This window comes from Dromaius novaehollandiae, chromosome 1 (genome assembly GCF_036370855.1).
Source record: "Dromaius novaehollandiae isolate bDroNov1 chromosome 1, bDroNov1.hap1, whole genome shotgun sequence".
Taxonomy (NCBI): Eukaryota; Metazoa; Chordata; class Aves; order Casuariiformes; family Dromaiidae; genus Dromaius; species Dromaius novaehollandiae.
In genome coordinates, this window is record NC_088098.1 from 164605560 (window position 1) to 164618323 (window position 12764).

Sequence of the window (12764 nt, forward strand, 5' to 3'; positions counted from 1 at the left end):
ACTATGCCTTCACTTTCTTCACTTTACATCAGAGAAAATCAATAAATTAGGATATGAATCTCATTTTTACAAAGGTTTTTATCCCTGCACTGTGGTTAAGTATCTACAGAGGTTTCACCCTACTTTGCATTTCCTCTTGCCTGTCAGAGTCATTCTAATATTGTATTACCACAGCAGCAACAAACTTTCCACAAAACACCAATGACCATATGATAATTTATCTTACTGTCACTGCTGTTCAAGGTGTGTCCCATACCTCATTTACTTATTATTCAACCTTGTTCTGAAAACAGAACAATTATTTTCCTGTAGAATTTTGCCTATGATGGATTCATTATTAGTCTATTTTAACAATTACCCTGCCAGATGATTCGATATTATAATCTGTGTCTTCAAACGCAGAACTGAAAAATGTTGGCTGGGGGACAGTAGTGTCCATGTATGTGAATATCCATGATGAACCCTGAAGAGGTGCAAGAAGAAGTGAGGTTGTGCTCCTGCTTCCTCATACTATGTAGCAATATCTGTTGATGCAGAAAAGCAAAAATGGCATAATCCAATAAAATGGTGCAAATACTGCTCTTTCAGTAGATGGCTGAAAGTAGGGGTTCAAGTCTCACATTGATCTGTAGATCTGTTCTTTCTGGAGATCAGGGCTCTGGACAGGATCTAGTTTAGTTCTTTGGTTGTAAGCTTAAAGCATGGATCGTGCTCTCTTTCATATGCAGCTAAGGACAGAATCAGTTTGTAACAAATAACAGTATTTTATTTATGTTCCACACTTTTAGCTTAAAACTTGATACTTTGAAAATATAAAAGTTCAGAAAAATGCATATTTAGGTGCAACGTGTGTAGTCTCACTGGCATCATCATACTTTAAACTTGTTTTAAATAATCTAAATGAAAATTAGACTTTCTTGTGAGGCTTGATAGTGCATGATAGACCTCAGAATGCATATTTTTTGTACCAATAGGTCTAGAGTCTTGCCAATAAGTCTGTAAAAAATAAAATTGCATAAAATCAAAATTTGCAAGTTAATCTGTATCTTGTTTCAACATTCCAGGAGCTCAGAAATTTGCCCTTCACATTCTAAAATGAATCACGTGACATGTTAAGTCTCTTGACAGTTGTCTACTAAAATAATGGAATGAATTAGAGTTGTTACAAATAGCCAGAGACCATAGAATATTTCTTACCTAGTGGTTCTGAAAATATAAAAATATTCCATCTGTTTCCAAAACTGAGTGAACAATTTGGCAAAATGTATATCTAATTTATCTGATATCAACACTATTTCAAATCAAATCACCTCAGTTGTGTCCTTCCTTCCATGTAACTTTTAAGATTTAAAATTTGTATTTCTTTTTTATTATTTTACTCTATTCTGCTCATATAGCCTGACAACCACTGAGTTATCTATCATTCACTTACTACTTTTCAGTTGCTGGAATCAGTCTACTTTTTATAACAAAATGAAAAAGTGTATTAAATTGGCTTAGATTAGATAGATGGCATGCACCTGACTGTGTACAGAATAATCAAGCAGTGACATTTGGTGGTGACTTTGCTTGATCCAAATGAAATGAACACTTTCCTTGATCAATCAGACTGAATAATATTGATGCACTTCACAGCGACTAAAATCACTGTTCCCAGGGCAGCACTATGTGATTTCATCCTCCCAGCCAGACTCACAAAATGCTCTACTGCTCTTACACCTGACAACTTTATTTTCATGTGTTCAATTTAGCAAAGCTCAAAAGGAATTCTAAAAGCTTGTCTGTCTCATAAAATGTTAACTAGCTCTCTCTACGAGAAAACTGTTCCACTACAGTGTTCCAAAATAATGGAAAATAAATGGACAAGAAAATCACAGTGACTTGGATAAACAGTCATAGTCACTAGAGATTGTGTATAGGCATACATAGTATGAGAAATTTTATGTTACACTAAATTTAAATAAATGTTTACTGTAGTAAAAGAGCAATAAAGAGCCTTCTTTACTGACCTAATGTTTAAGCCTGATCTTAAAGTGTTCGGAAGTTAAGTATAGTTTACTTTGGAAATTACTTTAAATTGTATCCCAGCAAAATATAAAATAAAATTATTCATTCTAGGAAGAAAGGTTTCTAGGAAGGAAGGTTTATAAGCTAGCAATCCAAACCTTGTTAAAATGTATGTATGACAACAAACAAAACAGTAATATTAAGATAAACTCTTCCCCAAAATACATTTTAAAATAGTTTGTAGATATTAAAAATTGATGGGCATATGCTACGAATAGATAACAGGCACAACTCTGTATTTTGTGGACAGTTTTAGATGACATAAGCAGAAATTGTTACAGCTAAAAGTCATGATGATGACAAAATTATTCATTTAATGGATTATTCAATTATTGAATATTTATTAATATTCTCACTAAATAACTCTTCTTTTCCCTTCCTGTTTTCTGTCCTTTCAGCTTGCTCCACAAACATGTCTCTTTTTCATGGTGTAAGGTAACAAACAGTAGTGCTTACAGTAATACCATCAGTACCAACGCTTAAAAAAATGCCACTAATTCAATGAGCAGTTGATAAAACCCAGTGGCACTGGGCTGGTATGTCAAGAAGATGCTAAACTATTACAGAAATTATTATCATCTAAAGTGGCTGCTGTTAACTTGTCTGATCTTAAATTTTATCATCAATCATTCTTACCAACCATACAGCACTTTTTCATATTCTAAAAGACCCTTACAAACTCCCTGCAAGTACAGCCATTTCTTTAACAGGGTTTCATTCAAAATATGAGGAGAATCATTTATTTTCCTTCTCTCCTATTGAGATGACCTAAATCTATTACACTGGTGACATGCCCAGTGTTTGAAAGCACATAAAGTGCAAATGTCATACCCGAAAGGCAAAGTCTCTGTTCATGAAAGCTCAATATAGGGGTCTAATTCAAAGCCCACTGAAGCATTTGAATTCCTGGGGAAAAAAAAAGTACTGATTTCAGTGACCATGGAGTGAGGCAAGAAATGCAAAAAATGTGTTCCTTGCAGTACTGCTGTATACAACATTAAGGTACATTCATTGCAATGAATGCAAGTACTGGACAATGGAAACCCATAACAACGTACTTAGCAGTGAGCACAGTTCTCACAGTCTAAGTGGAGTTGAGGGAGCAATTTGACAAAGAAGAAGGTCATATAGCAGATGATTATCAGCTTGCTCTTGCAAGCACAGAGGATTATTTGATAGAAAGTGCATGGCAGATTGTTTCAGTAGGAAAGATTCTTTACTGGTAATAGAAAGGAACAAAATGAGAGATAGCTGGGAAGGTGGAGCAGTGGAGTGCTTTAAAGAGGATGAATACGAAATTATATTAGAGGAGTCAGTGACCAGATTGCAGAAGGATGGAAAACATGCTCAGACTGATAAAATAGAAGATAATTTTGGTGGCAGCATGTCAGAACTCGAGAGGAAGAGAGATGCTGATGAGAAGATCACAGTTCCTGCAGCAGAAAATAGCTAGAGCATCAATGAGAGCGTCAGCTGTGATATGTTGTTTAGTTTTTGAAGTAATTCTAAAAGAAAATGGCATCTGATTTGAGCAAGAAATTGATATGAGGAATAATAGAAAGTAATGAGTCAGAGATAAAACCAAGTTCTTGAATGTGGGGGTAAAATAATCAATTAAGGATTTCAAAGTTCCCTACAAGGCCTGACATTTAAGAAAGCGAGTTTTGTTGAATAACTAATTTCTCTGTGCAGCGTACAGGGAGACCTCAGATCCCACACACACTGCAGAGGACTGCCTGGTAGGGACAGTGGTGGAGATATATCAGAGGTCCTGCTATCCTAGAGGGCTGTAGGTGCATGGCCTCACAAAGCACAGATGATAGGTGCTTTTTGTGCACCTCCTTTCTACATTGTGGTGATGGCAGACCTGTTCACTCTCATGTGACAGTGAAGAGGTTAGAATAAGTGGTCAGTCAAAGTTCATTACCGTTACTGGCCAAGAAGGTTCAAATTCACATCTCTCACCTAGGAGCGTATCCTCACCACCCTCATTTTCAAGCTACAGCAGCTTCTAAGATGGGGACACTGTGCATTCTTCAGGCTGAAGCTGTGCTCCTGCAAGCAGCTGCTGCCAGAGCCAGCAGCACAGAGGCTGAAAACAAATGTTGATTTTTGCTGGGTAAATTGCCAGCAGGATCAACAAGTTGATCTTCCTCACTGTGTGGTGAGATGACAGGAGGGAGGCAGTGCGAACAAGCAGCTATGGCCAGAGGGAGAACGGCTGTGCCCCCATCAGTGTCACACTGTCCCACATGGGCTTGAGTCACTCCAGAAACCTTACTGCCAGCAGTGCCAAAGAGAGATCAGATTCCTTCCTCTCATTGCATTTTGTCATGCTGAACAAGTAGGAAAAGGAAAACAGAAAAGAGAAAACAAGAAGCTAAATAGATAAAACAGAGAAATGAAACAAAAAGCAAATAGTAGAAGCTGAACTATTTTAAAAAGGACATTTTAAACAAAAATATTTTGTGTTCTATTTTATTGAAGAGTAATAGAATTACATGAGGATGAACAGGTGGGGTGAGTGTATAGTTATCAGGAATAACTGGTGCAACTGCAAGTAGAGGCAATCTCAGAGAAAGATAGTGTCACACAGCTTGAAATGTTTCATAAAGAAGCCTAACACAGAAAAAAGGAGTAAAAAAATAGAGATTCTTATGCTTGTGTATCAGAAATTGAAAAATAAGGGCAGAAGAACTATACCCATTGCTGTATTCTGATGGGTGTATTAAAAAACAGCTAAAGAACAGAGATTTCCTCTTAGGGTATAATAAAGACATACAGAACTAGTCAGTGTACAGGGAAATGTATGAATGTGAACACATGCAAGTTTGCATCAGCATTTGTACTGGGCCCATGAACTCTGACTACCTGAGATCTTTCTCTTTCATTATTATTTGAAAATCAATTTTGAGTTACTGTGCTTCATTTTTTTAATCTATTACTAAAGCATAAAATCACATATAGGTCATTGAGCATATCATACTATGATAGATTTTTTTAAAAAATCCCAAATGAATAAAAATTTACTTGTAGAAGCAAAGGCTACCAGTATTTAGAAGAAATCTATCTATAAGGCCCTAATTTCTATGCATAAGATGAACATTATATGACTGCACTAAAGGCTACTTAGTCTTTATGAAACAGGTGCATAAACATCATTTAAATGTATGACAAATTGGAAGTCATTTAAAAAATGGATTTTTCAGTTGCTATATAAAAGGGCAGCTGTCTTGGAAATCCTAAGTATGATGTCTGTTTATTTTTGATGGAAGACAGTGTATATGCTGTCTAATACTCCTTTTCTTTTTAATTTGCCACTTGCTTTTAACTTTATAATCAGAATGCAAATTTTCCTTCTGAATGACACTTGAAATAGAAAAAAAAGCAAAAAGGAAGAAAAACAAACAAACTCTACAAAACTTCATTGTTTGCCAGTGCCACATCTTGTTTTACATTTTAATTTTTTAGGAACTTATAAAGACAGATATGTATCAGCAGAAAAATGTAGTTCCTAACACTGAAAGTCAATGACACAGAAAAGAGAGAATCAGAATCTCTTTGCAAAATGTACACTGTCCTCATTGTCAGGCCCAGATGTTTGCAACACCCAGGAAACTGTATTATAAAGCAAGGAAGCAAACAAACAAACAGCTTGACAGAAAGGTCTGTTTACCTAGATTTATTAAGCAAGATCCTTAATATGCCATATGATGGTTTGACTCTTCCAAGAAGCACAGATCAGTGGAGGAATGTACTGAAGTGTGCTGACCAGCACACTAGTGGAAAAATTGATGCCACCCAAGGGAAAGAAGTGCTTTCAGCAGAATTTTTCACAAGTGTCACTGGTGATGCATTTCCAGTTAGTCCATTTTGCCCCAGTATGCTTTCAATCAAACCAGTGATCTCCATTTAGCCTGCTGTTTAGAGGAATCTCTAGACATCTTGGTTAGAAGAAATAGAGGACATTTATCAGATTCATCATGTTATCTAACACAGCTTGCTTTTATCAGAATTCTTCATGAAGGAAATCCAAACAAAAAGATTTTCAAAGGTTTTAAAAGCCATTATTCAAGTAGACAGAAAAAAGGCACAGCACACGTTTTTTAAACTACTGGGGAACAGAAATTTTTCTTTTACCTGAAAATAAGTGAACATAGTTGGCTTTTACCTATTAAAATTTTCTATCATCCAGGGATAAATGCTTTTATTGAAGTGATTTCTGGCAGAGCTTTGTGCTTCCCTTTCATTACATCAATATAGGATTGTATAGTTGTTTTTAGAGGAGTTTGGAATATGTGCTGTAATACACATGCTAAATGCATCCTCAAAAATATTAAATATAGGCTTACTCTCTCTCTTCAAACTGCTAGAGCTTATTTTGTGTTATTTAAAAGCCTTTTTTATTATGACATTTTCTCTCAATGTCATATTACTTGACATGTTGCAACATTAAACAGACAGTGAAGATACAAAGGGGAAATTTTTAAAAGATGCCACCATATGTTCATTAAGAGCCTGATCCTGGCTGTGAAGGCAACAGCAAAATGAAAATGGAGCTTTAAATCCCTTTTCTGACAGTGCAACAATGTAAAAAAAAAAAATTGTGTTAATTGCATGTACTTGCAGCCAATGGAATTTACTGTCTATAATACCACCAAGCCAAGATTTAGCAAAATCCAGAAAGAGAGCTCGACATTTACGTAACCAAGAATATTCACAATTCTCAAATAAATGGCTGAGAGAAAGAGAAATGTCTTTTTCTTTCTTCTAGTCCTTCCTTCCTTCCTTCTCTCCCTCCCTCCCTCCTTCCTTGCCTCTCTCCCTCCTTCTATCTCTCTTTCATTTGTCAAGAGCTGTTAATACATGTTACAAAGAAAAATTTCCCTGAAGATACAGTAACTCTTATGGTAAGAATAAAAACACATTCCCAAGTGTGTTCTTTAGCAGTTATGCTTTCCTAAATTTAGACTTAAAACAAGCCATTTCGGTAAAAAGCTGTTTCTGTGAGTTATTTTAAACTCACACAATGTTTGTCATCCAAGCTGATCTTGACTGCTCTCAGAAAAAGCTTTGGGGAGATAAAATACAAGCTAATGCAAAGAACTACAAGGAAACACTTTGCTCACTTTTACTCTGCCATAGCAAAACAAGAATTGTTCAATGGGTTCAAAACTTTCTGCCATTAACTTTTCTATTTTTTAAGAAGCCTCCTCCATCAACAAAGATAATAGTTGACAAAAACATGGCCCACAAAAATAAATATTTTATTTACCATTTAAGCATTATTATAGGATATTTGTATATCCTATATCAGTATTATTATATATATCAGTATTTGCTGGAAGTTTGTTGTGTTTACAAGTTGACAAGACATTAGCTGTTCTTCCTCTCAAGCTAAACTAGCAATCACTTGAAGATCTTACAGTTTAGATTTTTTTATTGCTATTTAGTCCTCTTTACTGTTCATTTTTTAAAAAAGATTTCTTTGATTCTATATTTTAGAATGTTCCATATATTCAGTGATATATATGAATTGAAAATATTAGTAATCCTATCACAGTAATACTTAGAATTATAACACATTTGCATGCCTTTTCCACAGCAATTGATATTTCCCTAGAAGCAACGCTGTTGGAGTTCATGAGAAAGAGAATGAAGAAAAATAACCAGGAAATTAGTGGTAATGTAGACTTACTGTTAGTTTTGCCACTGGCAAATAGCGTTTTCAGTAGTAGCAACAGGCTTATTAGCCTATGTATAGCACATCTGCAGTATTGAGTCAGACCCTGAAGCAGCACTACTCTGTAGTCTTGCCTTCAAGACTTGCTTTACAAACAAAAAAGCCTTTTCTTTTTGCCAACTGTTCTGTTGTATGTGGTGCGTTTGATGCTTTTTGTATTGTGTTTTGGTAAATAGAGACAAAGAAAGAAAGACTGGCGACTGTAGATGTTCAGATCTTCAGATTGCTAGTCAGTCTTACATACCTGTTTTAAATACTCTCTGAAAGAAGCAAGGAACTCATCAATCCTTTACAAATGGTTTGTTAGCGTAATATTTAATCCATTAGATATGATGGCTTTGTTCATTAATTTCATTAGCAAAGATCTGAAATGCACCAACTTTCCCCTTTAGGTCCAGACCATCTCCATCAATATCACTTGGAAATGACTTAGTGGTCCTTGAAGTTTAGCAGCTAGTAGCAGAAAGCTGAATTTATGAGTGCTCCTGTCAAATTGAGTTTGTAGCAATGCTAATTATTATTATGGAAGGCTAAGTTATGATACTTTCTGTTGTCTAAGACAATTTTTACCTTGCCTGGTCAAATCATGGCGCTATGAATATAACCAATCTCAAACCCTGTTGCCAGTTCTTTCTTGTGACAGTGCTGATCTAGCTGCAGCATTCGTTCGTTGGGATAAACACATTAGAAAAATGCCTATATTTATAGATTCAGCTAAGCCTGTGCTTTTTCTTTAAGGGGTGTGCCTGGCTGTCAAATATGAAAAATTCTTAGTCCCTAGACCTTGGAAAGGCAGCAATTTTTTTAACATCAGATTGATTTCTTTACATGATAATAATCATCCTCCTAACTAAGTTTTTCATAATCATAACTATATTTATAATTCCTTTGCTTGAAGGAAAGAATTGATTAAGACATTACTTCTCTCATTCCTGCTGGACATCAGTGGTGGGGATGCATCTCACTATTTGCTATATGAAAACTTTGGCACCTAGAGTAATTTAGTCATCTAGCCTCTCTTTACAGTCAGTCAAGGAAGACATGCATCTCCAGAGGCAGTTGATTTTTTCTGTCATAGAAGCCTATCTTAAAATGAGATGTACTGCATATTTCTCACAGCTGACTAAGAGAGAGCCTGGATGACAAGCTTGAACAAAACACCTTCCTTTTAGAAGACTGAGCTTTGGTGAAATGAATTCTACCTCTTCTGTCTACAGGCTTACTTTATTTTACATTTACAGAAATGTTGTTGTCTTTGCCCGGAAGTTCATTCAAGGGTTTCAAAATTTAAAATTTGGGGTAGTTTTCTGTGAACAAATCTGCTTCCTTTGAGCACGCATGTGTTCTAAAATAAACCAAAACAGCCTTCTTGATATTCAGTAGAAAAGACCTACGGCTTTCTCTTTTTGAATTGCTTTCTCAAAGCTTTTGTTCAATGGCTCGAAGTTTTTGCTCAGTGAATGGCACTCTGTCACCAAGATGCCAATAGACTTCAATATTCTACTTAGTTTTTGGATGAAAACCTCATACAATTTAGTCAGGTTTGTTTTCTTGCAGATGTTTCTTTGAGAGAATGGATGACAAGGGTTTATATCTCTACAGTAGAGCTTCATGAGCAAAGGAGGCAGAGACTACTGTTGCTTCTGGAATTAATGACAAAATGCATAATTTTATTCTGAATGATGCTAATATGTCTGTACAGTCTTGGGGAAGAAGTGTCATTCAGAGCAAATCATTATTTTCATTATGTGGGAATTTATAGCTGTCAACATCTTACGAAGTGCAACAAATGAGTCCTTAAGCTTATAGTAGAATATTGGCTCCTCTCAGATTTGTATCTTAAATTCATTAGATAATTCCTGCTGAATTAAGAGTACATCTTTTAAATTAAGATTTAGTAACTGGAGAAAACACATTAGGAAAATGTCTACATCTATGCTGATCTCATCTGGTGTAGTCTTAAGAGATTGGCTTGTGAACATGACAGGCTCAAGTTCATAGAAGTTTCCTCCTGCATGGAGTTGGAGGTACATACACTTTCATTCATAGATATTTTCTTTTTTTTTGAACATGAAGATTATCCAGAAGCATTAAAATCACTTGCCAATTTTTTTCCTCTTTTTTTTTTGAAAATATTATTCTGTATTGAAAGGTTTCTTCAATCCTAGAGGCTGAGAAAATATTTTTATTTATTCTAGGATCACAGAATTAAGAGTATTTTTAACTTTACTTTAGCAAGAATTTTATGCTGTGGTATTTCTTTTCTTTCTCTTTGAGAAAAAAGAAAGAAGTCAGAAGAAGCCCCCAGTTAACATTTAGCTTGACATTTCTTATTTGTGACTATGGATCTTTTCATTCATTCATTCTTTAGGTGCTCTGGTGGAATTTGATAGTTTTTAAACACTGGTAATAGAATAGGGAGAAAGTTCAGAATGAGCTGGGCTGCACACTCTGCATTTAAGGTTGTCTGGATATAACAACATCTGGAAAGATTTAGAGCAGTATGATCTAGTGCACATGGGCCTAAAAACCAGAAACTTTTGACAGTGATCCTATTACGGTAAGTTATTTATAAAGCTATTTTCAAAGGATGCAATGGATAAAAGTTTTTTTAACTTTAAATTGTAGCTGGGAGAAAGGGAATATTCTCAAATTCTCGAATGGACACTCATTCACAATGTCCTGACATAAATGTAAATTACTATATGAAGGTAGAGAGACTCCTCAGCATAATTTCAAATTTTTAATTAAAAAAACATGAAATATAAAACAGATCAGGAGAAAAGGTACAAATTCTGAGTCCTGACTACATACAATCAGTGTTAAGGATTAAATACGGTCTTCCCGTAGAAGAACAAATGACATGTTTTCAATCTTTTCAGGGGATGAACCACCAAGTATTGTGTGCTTATGTCTAAAAATTTAACCAGTGAAGTAAAATCTTAGATCCCACACATAAGATTTCAGTGACTTCATACTTCCTGAAATTAAGAGGTCCTAATACAGGGTGTTGCGAGTCATTGGCCCAACTGTTCTCAATCTTTGAACAAAATATCTGCTATAATATTCTGTGTGGCCTTCTGGACCCTTAATTGGAGTAATTTCCCATTTAACTGTTTTTCTTCTTCTAAACCTAGGCATGTGCCTCTATGGCATCACAGAGTGAACTGCTAATAGTCTCTTCCCTTAGATGGAATAAGGTGGCATCTTATCAGGAGGTTTTATGTACTAGACGTTCTCTGGCAAGAAACAGGCCATTGCTTACACTGCCGATGGATTTTCTACTTCAAGTTATTTGAGTCCTACTGCGAAAGAAAGAATGTAAGATCTCCTAATACATTTGCTGTGTCGTAAAGGGTAGGTCAACATTTAGATGGGATACTCGGATTTGGAAACTTCAATTTCATTCAGAGACTCATTGTTTTGAAGGTTTGGTAGTAGTATGGAATAAACGAGATACACCCTGAAGGGTAGAGAAATAAAGGGCAGAGTTAGGTCAGCCAGCAACAGTTTTGTTTTTAACCTCACAATCTGAGAGACACTCCATGCATACACATCATGTAGCAAAGATGTAATTTGGTGGAAAAGCCAGTGTCAGACTTTGATGTAAAGCTATTTCAATACAATGCACTGTAGATCACAAATCCTCAAGAACATTTTATTTAAACCAGCCTACAGTGTTTGAGGAGTGATAATTACAAACCTTCATGAAATTTAGATTTAATTTTGTCTTAACATTTGATAGCTTTATGGGTCTTTTATATAAGCCATTTTAGTGTTTGTGAAGTTGTGTAGTGTCAGAGTGACAGTGCATGAGTCTAACGTCTTTTATCTAGCCACTGAACAAACAACACCCGCAGCAGCACTCTGGGCTTCCTGACATTGCCCTGTTGAAGTACTGTCTTCAGCTCCATTTTGGAAGAATCAGTGATAGAGGTTGCTGCATTTCAGCTTCTAATTGTTCAATCCTCAGCCTCTCTGCTGAAACTGCCAATCAAACATACTAGTTTCAACATGCCTAGGACTGCAGTGTTGTTCAATATAATTTGGCAAAAATCTAGCATATAAAGCAATGATGCTGTTACTAATTTGGTTAAAATTGTATAAACAACCTGAAGCTGAAACATCTCATAACCAGCTTATCAGTTCCTTGGCGCATGCAGTTCCTGTGATAATTAGGCTAAAGTCCCTGGAAAAGGCTGGCATACCATACAGGTAAATTACTCTGTCTGGACTTCAGGCTCTCTGCTAATACATGTCTTATCAGCCTAATAAACAGCAGGGCAAAGAGGAGAGAGGATTGTGGTGAAGTATAGTATATAGTGAAGATAGTATATATAAACGGGAATACCAAATATTATTGCCTACAAAGATATTTTTGATGGATATAAGCACAGTGTAACCTAATTAGCAGCCATGTAGAAGTGGTTAAACAAATGCTGTCTTCCTTGAAGACCGAAAAGTGTCTGAACTTATTGGAATTCCCCATCCTCACCTGATCTACCCTGCAGAGTTTGATACCTACTTCTTTTTGTTTTTTTTTACCACTTACAAGTAATAAAATAAAATATGTGACAGGCATTGTAGAAGAATAGAAATTGCAAAATGTATGTTGCATCACGGGGTTAGAAGCTGCCAGGGATGATACTGCTCTTGAGAACATAGCACTGGGGGGAATCTCTCAATTCTTGAAACATGGTCATCCACTAGCTCAGGCAATGGACTTGTATAATTACTTTCCTAAACTCACCTAGGCCTATCTGAAAAGCAAGAGTTTGGGTTTCGGTTTTTAATTTTTTACCCACTATTCTCATCAGGAAAGTGAAGAAATTCACTGTTTTATGAATTAAGAACATTCTTCTAATTTACAATCTGAAGTTTATTAAAATTACCAGCAGATGCCAAAGGAAAAGTATGCTTCTGGAAGCAACAGCTGAATTTGCTTAGCAGCAGG